The following is a 15,272-nucleotide window of genomic DNA, read 5'->3' on the forward strand; positions in this document are numbered from 1 at the left end:
TCATCCTAGCAAAATTTATTGCATCCTCAGTAGCATCTTTGGATGCAATAATTGTCCTATTCTCTAATTCAAATATTTTTTCTTTCAAAATCCTATTCTCCTGCCTGAGCGCATTCATGCGTTCATTTTGCTTAAGGGCATTCTGCTGATAAGCCCGCACAATCCGAGCACAAGATTCGCGGTCACATTTTGAGGAATCGAGGTTGAAGGAAACACTTTCTTGTTTACGCTTCACCTGGAGATCCGAATATAATTCGAATTCCTCAAAACTTAAATCTTCCCCCGCTATCTGATTCCTACATGAATATTGCCGTTTAATAGGCAGAAGGACCCTGTTTGAAGAAAAGCTACTGGAACTACCTGCATTTTCGTAAAAAAATAGTTTATGCTTCGGGATAGCCCCTTCCTTAAGTCTATTATTTGTGACATAATTTGCATCAAAATGACAATCACAACTAAACAAATTTTTACGGTCGGAGTATGTTGCACTTACTTTTAATGCTAAAACCCAACTGTTGAAGGCAATCTAATAAGTAAACATATACAAGCACTATATGTAGTTTGCCTAGAATATATAGAAGTAATAAAGGATTTCATATAAACGGCAATTTTACATAAATCTTATAATTTAAAACCATATGTAGTATAATATATGAAAATCAAAAAACAAAAATATTAAATCGGCAATGACCCAAGTTGCCATTTTTCTCTTCTGGAGTGAACATCAGAAAATTCTTCAACTTCTGATTTTTAGTATCACCATGAAGAAGCAGCTTTTGGGCAACTTGTAGAATACGCGCGTTCTTATGAATGAATTTATTGTTGGTGTTATTTGAATGCGTAGAAATATGTATCAATGAATTTGTTCAATTTGTAATTATGAATATATGGCATATTGAAGAGCATATGACGTTTGCACATACAAACAGACCGTGACATATTCACGTATTCATGTATGTAGATATGCATATGCATGAATGAATTTGTTCTTCTTGTAATTATGAATATATGGCATATTGAATTGTTTGTATGTACACAAGTCATAGTACATATAAACACACCGTGGCAATTCACGTATTTATGTAAGAATTTCTATTTTTAGCTGCTTTGTGCAAACGAAGTGAACAATAACTGGTGGTCAAATCAAAAAATTGTATACTTACCTATGTAGTATCAAAACCTCAAATATTTAACGAATTAAATGCAGATAAATTAATTTTTATTTATTTACATTTTATTAATTAATTTATTATTTAATTAAAATAATAATAAAATATACTTATAGGTATTTCTTAATTATATTATATTAATCTAAATAAAAATCTGAAATGGAAAAATAGAAAACACTGAAAATAAAAAAAAAACAAATGCATATAAGTAATTTTGTTATTTAAATTGTAACGATAAAACAAAAAAATATTTTTAATTGCACACGATTTGCGAATTTGCCTCCTCTTCTACCACAAAATCAAATATATAAAATATTTAAAAATTTATAAAATATTAATAAATTTGTATTAAATATGTATGTATATAATCATCACTTACACAAAAAAACACACCTAATAGTTGCCTTCAATCAATGGAATTTTAGTTTAAAATAAGTGCACCATAATACCTATTTCTTAGTTTTGTAATTTTTTTAGTTTACGATTTTATAGGCGTTGCGCATTATCTTACTACTTTTCTTCAGCCAGCCATTTCACATTTTTATACAACAACACTGTAACTAAGGACTTCAACAGTTGTTGTCGGTGGTCCAAGCATTCGCCAGCTTCTAAAAACCATTCTGGAAAAACGTTTTTAGTGCTATCATCTATGGCATCCTCGATGAGCTTTCGAACTCCATAGTAATGCGCATATTTTCCGAATAGCTCTTCATACCACTTCATCTGTATCCGACAAATTTCAAAAACTCTGTCAGTCGGAATGATTAGTCGCTCGGTGCAATCTTTATAGTTTTTAGAGCGTATTAACGACTCGGAGTGCTTATTTAAGTCTCCTTGAGTCTTCAACAGCTCTTTTGCACAGTTATCGCATCTGGACTTGGAGAGAAGTTTTTGGTATATCGAGTATCCAGTGTAATACCGCTGTACTTGAAGTTCCGCAGTATTTTCTTCGGTTTCTGCAAAGTGCTTATCGGGAATGTCAACTACATCAACGGCATGTTGCTCGGAATCATCGAGGGAGTTATGATCTTCCTCGCTGATATTCCAATCAAAATTCAGGTCGTCATCGTCTTCGCAGTTTGAGCCTTTATTATTAAATCTGCGTCTCAATATTTTCTTTGAGATAAGACGAGCGACTATGAATTGAATATCATAGGCCGATGGATGGGTATTTACCCCCTGACTAGCCCTAATTTTATAAAAAAAGTTTTCTAACGCGTCTTGGTTTAGTTTTCCTAACAACATAAATTTAACATCTTTGTGATTATCAAAGATTTATTTCGATAAGTTCATCATTGCTGTCAGGGTTATGATAAACTCTGAAAAGCATTGAGTATTTATATTGTTAGGAACCTGGATATACGAAATCAACTGCAGGTGGTCCTTCAGCCTATCAAACTTTGCCGAAGTGTTTCGCTAAATGGGACACCTGAACGGGTTCTTGCTGTGGAGCACCTTACAATCAAGCTCATCGAACAAGTCGTTCATACGTCTACCAACATTTGTGTCGCTTTGACGCATTTCAATATACATGCATCCGTGCCCAATAATCCCTGCCTGAATGCCATGTCGATGTTAGCTGCTACTGATTTGCTGAGCACCTGTGTAGCTCTAGAAACGCTCATTTTCTCGAAGTTATTGGGATATATGTGGGAGGATGTCAACTTCGGACATATTTTAAAATGATGACTTACACTATCGATTGCATACAGCTTCCTTATAACCTTGAAGCTAACTATGCCATCGATAGTTTTTAAGTCGTGCTTTAATAAATTATTCCTAACTGACTTAATCAAATGGCAATAGTCATATAGGCAATGAACTTTTTTACCATTGATTATAACATATGGTTCGGATTTTGTAACTTTTAAATTACTATATAATCGGACATTCACCGGACCTTGATCACAAATGATCGCTTTTACATTGAGTCCTATCATTTCCAAGACTTCAATGTTTTTCTTCAATATTTCATCTAAATCTACTGCGGACAGCCCTCCTTTTGCCACATAATACGAAATTACGTATTTCCAATTAGCTCTATAGCTTTCGCCATGAAAAAGCAGCATTTGTCGGCAATATTTAATTCCCTATTTCCGTCTCCCTTGTCAACGAAACCATCCTTACTTTTGTTATAAACGAGATCTTTTGTAATTGTAATATCATCGAATATAATTACATAGATCCGTTCGTGTTCGGATATTTGCACATTTTTCATATTACCTAAACTCTAGGATCACTCCCTGCCACGACATATCTAATTGGGAGCGCAGTAGAGATTTTGGATGTGGCAGCGCAAACTGAAGATCATCCCTCAAGAAGTTATATGCCTTCGTTGACATATAATTAATATTTTGCGCTAAATTTTTTTGATCTTCAGGGTATGTATTGATTGTACTGACAATCATCCTAGCAAAATTTATTGCATCCTCAGTAGCATCTTTGGATGCAATAATTGTCCTATTCTCTAATTCAAATATTTTTTCTTTCAAAATCCTATTCTCCTGCCTGAGCGCATTCATGCGTTCATTTTGCTTAAGGGCATTCTGCTGATAAGCCCGCACAATCCGAGCACAAGATTCGCGGTCACATTTTGAGGAATCGAGGTTGAAGGAAACACTTTCTTGTTTACGCTTCACCTGGAGATCCGAATATAATTCGAATTCCTCAAAACTTAAATCTTCCCCCGCTATCTGATTCCTACATGAATATTACCGTTTAATAGGCAGAAGGACCCTGTTTGAAGAAAAGCTACTGGAACTACCTGCCTTTTCGTAAAAAAATAGTTTATGCTTCGGGATAGCTCCTTCCTTAAGTCTATTATTTGTGACATAATTTGCATCAAAATGACAATCACAACTAAACAATTTTTTACGGTCGGAGTATGTTGCACTTATTTTTAATGCTAAAACCCAACTGTTGAAGGCAATTTAATAAGTAAACATATACAAGCACTATATGTAGTTTGCCTAGAATATATAGAAGTAATAAAGGATTTCATATAAACGACAATTTTACATAAATTTTATAATTTAAAACCATATGTAGTATAATATATGAAAATCAAAAAACAAAAATATTAAATCGGCAATGACCCAAGTTGCCATTTTTCTCTTCTGGAGTGAACATCAGAAAATTCTTCAACTTCTGATTTTTAGTATCACCATGAAGAAGCAGCTTTTGGGCAACTTGTAGAATACGCGCGTTCTTATGAATGAATTTATGGTTGGTGTTATTTGAATGCGTAGAAATATGTATGAATGAATTTGTTCTTTTTGTAATTATGAATATATGGCATATTGAAGAGCATATGACGTTTGCACATACAAACAGACCGTGACATATTCACGTATTCAAGTATGTAGATATGCATATGCATAAATGAATTTTTTCTTCTTGTAATTATGAATATATGGCATATTGAATTGTTTGTATGTACACAAGTCATAGTACATATAAACACACCGTGGCAATTCACGTATTTATGTATGAATTTCTATTTTTAGCTGCTTTGTGCAAACGAAGTGAACAATAACTGGTGGTCAAATCAAAAAATTGTATACTTACCTATGTAGTATCAAAACCTCAAATATTTAACGAATTAAATGCAGATAAATTAATTTTTATTTATTTATATTTTATTAATTAATTTATTATTTAATTAAAATAATAATAAAATATACTTATAGGTATTTCTTAATTATATTATATTAATCTAAATAAAAATCTGAAATGGAAAAATAGAAAACACTGAAAATAAAAAAAAAACAAATGCATATAAGTAATTTTGTTATTTAAATTGTAACGATAAAACAAAAAAATATTTTTAATTGCACACGATTTGCGAATTTGCCTCCTCTTCTACCACAAAATCAAATATATAAAATATTTAAAAATTTATAAAATATTAATAAATTTGTATTAAATATGTATGTATATAATCATCACTTACACAAAAAAACACACCTAATAGTTGCCTTCAATCAATGGAATTTTAGTTTAAAATAAGTGCACCATAATACCTATTTCTTATTTTTGTAATTTTTTTAGTTTACGATTTTATAGGCGTTGCGCATTATCTTACTACTTTTCTTCAGCCAGCCATTTCACATTTTTATACAACAACACTGTAACTAAGGACTTCAACAGTTGTTGTCGGTGGTCCAAGCATTCGCCAGCTTCTAAAAACCATTCTGGAAAAACGTTTTTAGTGCTATCATCTATGGCATCCTCGATGAGCTTTCGAACTCCATAGTAATGCGCATATTTTCCGAATAGCTCTTCATACCACTTCATCTGTATCCGACAAATTTCAAAAACTCTGTCAGTCGGAATGATTAGTCGCTCGGTGCAATCTTTATAGTTTTTAGAGCGTATTAACGACTCGGAGTGCTTATTTAAGTCTCCTTGAGTCTTCAACAGCTCTTTTGCACAGTTATCGCATCTGGACTTGGAGAGAAGTTTTTGGTATATCGAGTATCCAGTGTAATACCGCTGTACTTGAAGTTCCGCAGTATTTTCTTCGGTTTCTGCAAAGTGCTTATCGGGAATGTCAACTACATCAACGGCATGTTGCTCGGAATCATCGAGGGAGTTATGATCTTCCTCGCTGATATTCCAATCAAAATTCAGGTCGTCATCGTCTTCGCAGTTTGAGCCTTTATTATTAAATCTGCGTCTCAATATTTTCTTTGAGATAAGACGAGCGACTATGAATTGAATATCATAGGCCGATGGATGGGTATTTACCCCCTGACTAGCCCTAATTTTATAAAAAAAGTTTTCTAACGCGTCTTGGTTTAGTTTTCCTAACAACATAAATTTAACATCTTTGTGATTATCAAAGATTTATTTCGATAAGTTCATCATTGCTGTCAGGGTTATGATAAACTCTGAAAAGCATTGAGTATTTATATTGTTAGGAACCTGGATATACGAAATCAACTGCAGGTGGTCCTTCAGCCTATCAAACTTTGCCGAAGTGTTTCGCTAAATGGGACACCTGAACGGGTTCTTGCTGTGGAGCACCTTACAATCAAGCTCATCGAACAAGTCGTTCATACGTCTACCAACATTTGTGTCGCTTTGACGCATTTCAATATACATGCATCCGTGCCCAATAATCCCTGCCTGAATGCCATGTCCATGCCAGCTGCTACTGATTTGCTGAGCACCTGTGTAGCTCTAGAAACGCTCATTTTCTCGAAGTTATTGGGATATATGTGGGAGGATGTCAACTTCGGACATATTTTAAAATGATGACTTACACTATCGATTGCATACAGCTTCCTTATAACCTTGAAGCTAACTATGCCATCGATAGTTTTTAAGTCGTGCTTTAATAAATTATTCCTAACTGACTTAATCAAATGGCAATAGTCATATAGGCAATGAACTTTTTTACCATTGATTATAACATATGGTTCGGATTTTGTAACTTTTAAATTACTATATAATCGGACATTCACCAGACCTTGATCACAAATGATCGCTTTTACATTGAGTCCTATCATTTCCAAGACTTCAATGTTTTTCTTCAATATTTCATCTAAATCTACTGCGGACAGCCCTCCTTTTGCCACATAATACGAAATTACGTATTTCCAATTAGCTCTATAGCTTTCGCCATGAAAAAGCAGCATTTGTCGGCAATATTTAATTCCCTATTTCCGTCTCCCTTGTCAACGAAACCATCCTTACTTTTGTTATAAACGAGATCTTTTGTAATTGTAATATCATCGAATATAATTACATAGATCCGTTCGTGTTCGGATATTTGCACATTTTTCATATTACCTAAACTCTAGGATCACTCCCTGCCACGACATATCTAATTGGGAGCGCAGTAGAGATTTTGGATGTGGCAGCGCAAACTGAAGATCATCCCTCAAGAAGTTATATGCCTTCGTTGACATATAATTAATATTTTGCGCTAAATTTTTTTGATCTTCAGGGTATGTATTGATTGTACTGACAATCATCCTAGCAAAATTTATTGCATCCTCAGTAGCATCTTTGGATGCAATAATTGTCCTATTCTCTAATTCAAATATTTTTTCTTTCAAAATCCTATTCTCCTGCCTGAGCGCATTCATGCGTTCATTTTGCTTAAGGGCATTCTGCTGATAAGCCCGCACAATCCGAGCACAAGATTCGCGGTCACATTTTGAGGAATCGAGGTTGAAGGAAACACTTTCTTGTTTACGCTTCACCTGGAGATCCGAATATAATTCGAATTCCTCAAAACTTAAATCTTCCCCCGCTATCTGATTCCTACATGAATATTACCGTTTAATAAGCAGAAGGACCCTGTTTGAAGAAAAGCTACTGGAACTACCTGCCTTTTCGTAAAAAAATAGTTTATGCTTCGGGATAGCTCCTTCCTTAAGTCTATTATTTGTGACATAATTTGCATCAAAATGACAATCACAACTAAACAATTTTTTACGGTCGGAGTATGTTGCACTTATTTTTAATGCTAAAACCCAACTGTTGAAGGCAATTTAATAAGTAAACATATACAAGCACTATATGTAGTTTGCCTAGAATATATAGAAGTAATAAAGGATTTCATATAAACGACAATTTTACATAAATTTTATAATTTAAAACCATATGTAGTATAATATATGAAAATCAAAAAACAAAAATATTAAATCGGCAATGACCCAAGTTGCCATTTTTCTCTTCTGGAGTGAACATCAGAAAATTCTTCAACTTCTGATTTTTAGTATCACCATGAAGTAGCAGCTTTTGGGCAACTTGTAGAATACGCGCGTTCTTATGAATGAATTTATTGTTGGTGTTATTTGAATGCGTAGAAATATGTATCAATGAATTTGTTCTTTTTGTAATTATGAATATATGGCATATTGAAGAGCATATGACGTTTGCACATACAAACAGACCGTGACATATTCACGTATTCAAGTATGTAGATATGCATATGCATAAATGAATTTTTTCTTCTTGTAATTATGAATATATGGCATATTGAATTGTTTGTATGTACACAAGTCATAGTACATATAAACACACCGTGGCAATTCACGTATTTATGTATGAATTTCTATTTTTAGCTGCTTTGTGCAAACGAAGTGAACAATAACTGGTGGTCAAATCAAAAAATTGTATACTTACCTATGTAGTATCAAAACCTCAAATATTTAACGAATTAAATGCAGATAAATTAATTTTTATTTATTTACATTTTATTAATTAATTTATTATTTAATTAAAATAATAATAAAATATACTTATAGGTATTTCTTAATTATATTATATTAATCTAAATAAAAATCTGAAATGGAAAAATAGAAAACACTGAAAATAAAAAAAAAACAAATGCATATAAGTAATTTTGTTATTTAAATTGTAACGATAAAACAAAAAAATATTTTTAATTGCACACGATTTGCGAATTTGCCTCCTCTTCTACCACAAAATCAAATATATAAAATATTTAAAAATTTATAAAATATTAATAAATTTGTATTAAATATGTATGTATATAATCATCACTTACACAAAAAAACACACCTAATAGTTGCCTTCAATCAATGGAATTTTAGTTTAAAATAAGTGCACCATAATACCTATTTCTTATTTTTGTAATTTTTTTAGTTTACGATTTTATAGGCGTTGCGCATTATCTTACTACTTTTCTTCAGCCAGCCATTTCACATTTTTATACAACAACACTGTAACTAAGGACTTCAACAGTTGTTGTCGGTGGTCCAAGCATTCGCCAGCTTCTAAAAACCATTCTGGAAAAACGTTTTTAGTGCTATCATCTATGGCATCCTCGATGAGCTTTCGAACTCCATAGTAATGCGCATATTTTCCGAATAGCTCTTCATACCACTTCATCTGTATCCGACAAATTTCAAAAACTCTGTCAGTCGGAATGATTAGTCGCTCGGTGCAATCTTTATAGTTTTTAGAGCGTATTAACGACTCGGAGTGCTTATTTAAGTCTCCTTGAGTCTTCAACAGCTCTTTTGCACAGTTATCGCATCTGGACTTGGAGAGAAGTTTTTGGTATATCGAGTATCCAGTGTAATACCGCTGTACTTGAAGTTCCGCAGTATTTTCTTCGGTTTCTGCAAAGTGCTTATCGGGAATGTCAACTACATCAACGGCATGTTGCTCGGAATCATCGAGGGAGTTATGATCTTCCTCGCTGATATTCCAATCAAAATTCAGGTCGTCATCGTCTTCGCAGTTTGAGCCTTTATTATTAAATCTGCGTCTCAATATTTTCTTTGAGATAAGACGAGCGACTATGAATTGAATATCATAGGCCGATGGATGGGTATTTACCCCCTGACTAGCCCTAATTTTATAAAAAAAGTTTTCTAACGCGTCTTGGTTTAGTTTTCCTAACAACATAAATTTAACATCTTTGTGATTATCAAAGATTTATTTCGATAAGTTCATCATTGCTGTCAGGGTTATGATAAACCCTGAAAAGCATTGAGTATTTATATTGTTAGGAACCTGGATATACGAAATGAACTGCAGGTGGTCCTTCAGCCTATCAAACTTTGCCGAAGTGTTTCGCTAAATGGGACACCTGAACGGGTTCTTGCTGTGGAGCACCTTACAATCAAGCTCATCGAACAAGTCGTTCATACGTCTACCAACATTTGTGTCGCTTTGACGCATTTCAATATACATGCATCCGTGCCCAATAATCCCTGCCTGAATGCCATGTCCATGCCAGCTGCTACTGATTTGCTGAGCACCTGTGTAGCTCTAGAAACGCTCATTTTCTCGAAGTTATTGGGATATATGTGGGAGGATGTCAACTTCGGACATATTTTAAAATGATGACTTACACTATCGATTGCATACAGCTTCCTTATAACCTTGAAGCTAACTATGCCATCGATAGTTTTTAAGTCGTGCTTTAATAAATTATTCCTAACTGACTTAATCAAATGGCAATAGTCATATAGGCAATGAACTTTTTTACCATTGATTATAACATATGGTTCGGATTTTGTAACTTTTAAATTACTATATAATCGGACATTCACCAGACCTTGATCACAAATGATCGCTTTTACATTGAGTCCTATCATTTCCAAGACTTCAATGTTTTTCTTCAATATTTCATCTAAATCTACTGTGGACAGCCCTCCCATAATACGAAATTACGTATTTCCAATTAGCTCTATAGCTTTCGCCATGAAAAAGCAGCATTTGTCGGCAATATTTAATTCCCTATTTCCGTCTCCCTTGTCAACGAAACCATCCTTACTTTTGTTATAAACGAGATCTTTTGTAATTGTAATATCATCGAATATAATTACATAGATCCGTTCGTGTTCGGATATTTGCACATTTTTCATATTACCTAAACTCTAGGATCACTCCCTGCCACGACATATCTAATTGGGAGCGCAGTAGAGATTTTGGATGTGGCAGCGCAAACTGAAGATCATCCCTCAAGAAGTTATATGCCTTCGTTGACATATAATTAATATTTTGCGCTAAATTTTTTTGATCTTCAGGGTATGTATTGATTGTACTGACAATCATCCTAGCAAAATTTATTGCATCCTCAGTAGCATCTTTGGATGCAATAATTGTCCTATTCTCTAATTCAAATATTTTTTCTTTCAAAATCCTATTCTCCTGCCTGAGCGCATTCATGCGTTCATTTTGCTTAAGGGCATTCTGCTGATAAGCCCGCACAATCCGAGCACAAGATTCGCGGTCACATTTTGAGGAATCGAGGTTGAAGGAAACACTTTCTTGTTTACGCTTCACCTGGAGATCCGAATATAATTCGAATTCCTCAAAACTTAAATCTTCCCCCGCTATCTGATTCCTACATGAATATTGCCGTTTAATAGGCAGAAGGACCCTGTTTGAAGAAAAGCTACTGGAACTACCTGCATTTTCGTAAAAAAATAGTTTATGCTTCGGGATAGCCCCTTCCTTAAGTCTATTATTTGTGACATAATTTGCATCAAAATGACAATCACAACTAAACAAATTTTTACGGTCGGAGTATGTTGCACTTACTTTTAATGCTAAAACCCAACTGTTGAAGGCAATCTAATAAGTAAACATATACAAGCACTATATGTAGTTTGCCTAGAATATATAGAAGTAATAAAGGATTTCATATAAACGGCAATTTTACATAAATCTTATAATTTAAAACCATATGTAGTATAATATATGAAAATCAAAAAACAAAAATATTAAATCGGCAATGACCCAAGTTGCCATTTTTCTCTTCTGGAGTGAACATCAGAAAATTCTTCAACTTCTGATTTTTAGTATCACCATGAAGAAGCAGCTTTTGGGCAACTTGTAGAATACGCGCGTTCTTATGAATGAATTTATGGTTGGTGTTATTTGAATGCGTAGAAATATGTATGAATGAATTTGTTCTTTTTGTAATTATGAATATATGGCATATTGAAGAGCATATGACGTTTGCACATACAAACAGACCGTGACATATTCACGTATTCAAGTATGTAGATATGCATATGCATAAATGAATTTTTTCTTCTTGTAATTATGAATATATGGCATATTGAATTGTTTGTATGTACACAAGTCATAGTACATATAAACACACCGTGGCAATTCACGTATTTATGTATGAATTTCTATTTTTAGCTGCTTTGTTAACTGGTGGTCAAATCAAAAAATTGTATACTTATTATGTATTATCAAAACCTCAAATATTTAACGAATTAAATGCAGATAAATTAATTTTTACTTAAACCTTCTAAACTAAACTTATTTACACCTGAAAATATATAAAGAAGAGCTAAAAATGGAAGAACATGTAAATGTGGAAGAAAAATTTATAAAATATTAATAAATTTGTATTAAATATGTATGTATATGATACATCACTTACACAAAAAAACACACCTAATAGTTGCCTTCAATCAATGGAATTTTAGTTTAAAACAAGTACACCATAATACCTATTTCTTAATTATATAATTTTTTTAGTTTAAGATTTTTTAGGCGTTGCGCATTATCTTGCTGCTTTTCTTCAGCCAGCCATTTCACATTTTTATACAACATCACTGTAACTAAGGTCTTCAACAGTTGTTGTCGGTGGTCCAAGCATTCGCCAGCTTCTAAAAACCATTCTGGAAAAACGTTTTTAGTGCTATCATCTATGGCATCCTCGATGAGCTTTCGAACCCCATAGTAATGCGCATATTTTCCGAATAGCTCTTCATACCACTTCATCTGTATCCGACAAATTTCAAAAACTCTGTCAGTCGGAATGATGAGTCGCAGATCGGTGCAATCTTTATAGTTTTTAGAGCGTATAAACGACTCGGAGTGCTTATTTAAATCTCCTTAAGTCTTCAACAGCTCTTTTGCACAGTTATCGCATCTGGACTTGGAGAGAAGTTTTTGGTATATCGAGTATCCAGTGTAATACCGCTGTACTTGAAGTTCCGCAGTATTTTCTTCGGTTTCTGCAAAGTGCTTATCGGGAATGTCAACTACATCAACGGCATGTTGCTCGGAATCATCGAGGGAGTTATGATCTACCTCGCTGATATTCCAATCAAGATTCAGGTCGTCATCGTCTTCGCAGTTTGAGCCTTTATTATTAAATCTGCGTCTCAATATTTTCATTGAGATAAGACGAGCGACTATGAATTGAATATCATAGGCCGATGGATGGGTATTTACCCCCTGACTAGCCCTAATTTTATAAAAAAAGTTTTCTAACGCGTCTTGGTTTAGTTTTCCTAACAACATAAATTTAACATCTTTGTGATTATCAAAGATTTATTTCGATAAGTTCATCATTGCTGTCAGGGTTATGATAAACCCTGAAAAGCATTGAGTATTTATATTGTTAGGAACCTGGATATACGAAATGAACTGCAGGTGGTCCTTCAGCCTATCAAACTTTGCCGAAGTGTTTCGCTAAATGGGACACCTGAACGGGTTCTTGCTGTGGAGCACCTTACAATCAAGCTCATCGAACAAGTCGTTCATACGTTTTACCAACATTTGTGTCGCTTTGACGCATTTCAATATACATGCATCCGTGCCCAATAATCCCTGCCTGAATGCCATGTCCATGCCAGCTGCTACTGATTTGCTGAGCACCTGTGTAGCTCTAGAAACGCTCATTTTCTCGAAGTTATTGGGATATATGTGGGAGGATGTCAACTTCGGACATATTTTAAAATGATGACTTACACTATCGATTGCATACAGCTTCCTTATAACCTTGAAGCTAACTATGCCATCGATAGTTTTTAAGTCGTGCTTTAATAAATTATTCCTAACTGACTTAATCAAATGGCAATAGTCATATAGGCAATGAACTTTTTTACCATTGATTATAACATATGGTTCGGATTTTGTAACTTTTAAATTACTATATAATCGGACATTCACCAGACCTTGATCACAAATGATCGCTTTTACATTGAGTCCTATCATTTCCAAGACTTCAATGTTTTTCTTCAATATTTCATCTAAATCTACTGTGGACAGCCCTCCCATAATACGAAATTACGTATTTCCAATTAGCTCTATAGCTTTCGCCATGAAAAAGCAGCATTTGTCGGCAATATTTAATTCCCTATTTCCGTCTCCCTTGTCAACGAAAACATCCTTACTTTTGTTATAAACGAGATCTTTTGTAATTGTAATATCAACGAATATAATTACATAGATCCGTTCGTGTTCGGACATTTCCACATTTTTCAAATTACCTAACCTCTAGGATCACTCCCTGCCACGACATATCTAATTGGGAGCGCAGTAGAGATTTTGGATGTGGCAGCGCAAACTGAAGATCATCCCTCAAGAAGTTATATGCCTTCGTTGACATATAATTAATATTTTGCGCTAAATTTTTTTGATCTTCAGGGTATGTATTGATTGTACTGACAATCATCCTAGCAAAATTTATTGCATCCTCAGTAGCATCTTTGGATGCAATAATTGTCCTATTCTCTAATTCAAATATTTTTTCTTTCAAAATCCTATTCTCCTGCCTGAGCGCATTCATGCGTTCATTTTGCTTAAGGGCATTCTGCTGATAAGCCCGCACAATCCGAGCACAAGATTCGCGGTCACATTTTGAGGAATCGAGGTTGAAGGAAACACTTTCTTGTTTACGCTTCACCTGGAGATCCGAATATAATTCGAATTCCTCAAAACTTAAATCTTCCCCCGCTATCTGATTCCTACATGAATATTGCCGTTTAATAGGCAGAAGGACCCTGTTTGAAGAAAAGCTACTGGAACTACCTGCATTTTCGTAAAAAAATAGTTTATGCTTCGGGATAGCCCCTTCCTTAAGTCTATTATTTGTGACATAATTTGCATCAAAATGACAATCACAACTAAACAATTTTTTACGGTCGGAGTATGTTGTACTTATTTTTAATGCTAAAACCCAACTGTTGAAGGCAATCTAATAAGTAAACATATACAAGCACTATATGTAGTTTGCCTAGAATATATAGAAGTAATAAAGGATTTCATATAAACGGCAATTTTACATAAATTTTATAATTTAAAACCATATGTAGTATAATATATGAAAATCAGAAAACAAAAATATTAAATCGGCAATGACCCAAGTTGCCATTTTTCTCTTCTGGAGTGAACATCAGAAAATTCTTCAACTTCTGATTTTTGGTATCACCATGAAGAAGCAGCTTTTGGGCAACTTGTAGAATACGCGCGTTCTTATGAATGAATTTATGGTTGGTGTTATTTTAATGCGTAGAAATATGTATGAATGAATTTGTTCTTGTTGTAATTATGAATATATGGCATATTGAAGAGCATATGACGTTTGCACATACAAACAGACCGTGACATATTCACGTATTCATGTATGTAGATATGCATATGCATGAATGAATTTGTTCTTCTTGTAATTATGAATATATGGCATATTGAATTGTTTGTATGTACACAAGTCCTAGTACATATAAACACACCGTGGCAATTCACGTATTTATGTAAGAATTTCTATTTTTAGCTGCTTTGTGCAAACGAAGTGAACAATAACTGGTGGTCAAATCAAAAAATTGTATACTTACCTATGTATTATCAAAACCTCAAATATTT

This window comes from Bactrocera oleae, chromosome 2, assembly GCF_042242935.1.
Source record: "Bactrocera oleae isolate idBacOlea1 chromosome 2, idBacOlea1, whole genome shotgun sequence".
NCBI lineage: Eukaryota > Metazoa > Arthropoda > Insecta > Diptera > Tephritidae > Bactrocera > Bactrocera oleae.